Source organism: Halyomorpha halys, unplaced genomic scaffold (genome assembly GCF_000696795.3).
Source record: "Halyomorpha halys isolate HHAL.00 unplaced genomic scaffold, Hhal_1.1 Scaffold3351.1, whole genome shotgun sequence".
NCBI classification, from domain to species: domain Eukaryota; kingdom Metazoa; phylum Arthropoda; class Insecta; order Hemiptera; family Pentatomidae; genus Halyomorpha; species Halyomorpha halys.
The window spans coordinates 17,739-18,494 of NW_027116613.1; the positions used below are offsets into that span (position 1 = coordinate 17,739).

General features: G+C 34.0%; 1 long non-coding RNA gene across 1 annotated transcript in view; it reads left to right on the forward strand.

Moving 5' to 3' along the window:
• The window catches only part of LOC136797261 (uncharacterized), a 1,433-nt gene that overhangs the window by 434 nt on the left and 243 nt on the right, over window positions 1-756 (forward strand). The window lies entirely within an intron of this gene.

Below are 756 nucleotides of genomic sequence, written 5' to 3' on the forward strand. Positions count from 1 at the left end.
CCAATTCTCCCACCTACGTCTCAGCCTTCTATTTAGGCCCTCGATGCTTATTACCTTTTTAGGGATTCCTTCATTATTCTTGAGTTCATTACTTCACTTGTAGTTACGAAGTACATTCATCTCAGTAAATAGATGTAACAAAGTAATTAGAATCAGTTGTCAATGTAAAGTTTGTTATAAATACTCAGTAGATGATTTAAAGTCAGAGTACGTAAGAGAACGGTCAGGAAGAACTGCGCCCAATTTTATAATAAAAACTAATGTAATTTGTTAATAAAGTACTACTAATTTATTTATTACTATGCTTAATAAAGTATACAAATTTAATAATTTCGATTACGTTAACTTATTATGACGGCAAAGATGAAAGATACTGAAGGTCAGGGCAACCGTGGTAGGGGTATCAAGGAGGCAAAAGACTCAGTCGCAGGGATGTTGACTCCTTTGATACTCCTCTGCTTCGTGGCGGTGTCCTGCCAACGCAGGCCTCCCTCGTTCGCTGGCCTACCCACTGTTGTGAGTTTTTTAAATACTCATATTTTCAAATAAAAATGATACATTATTTATACATTTACAATAAGATGCTTCTAGCAACTGAATTAAAAGATGGCACGACAAATGAAATCATGATCATTTAAAAGCTCATCAAACTTAAAATATAATATATTTTTATATATGTATGTATAGTTGACCGTAAAAATTGATATATAGGGATATGGTCAGGGTTGCGGTCAAAGGAGAAATAAAGATAGTTTA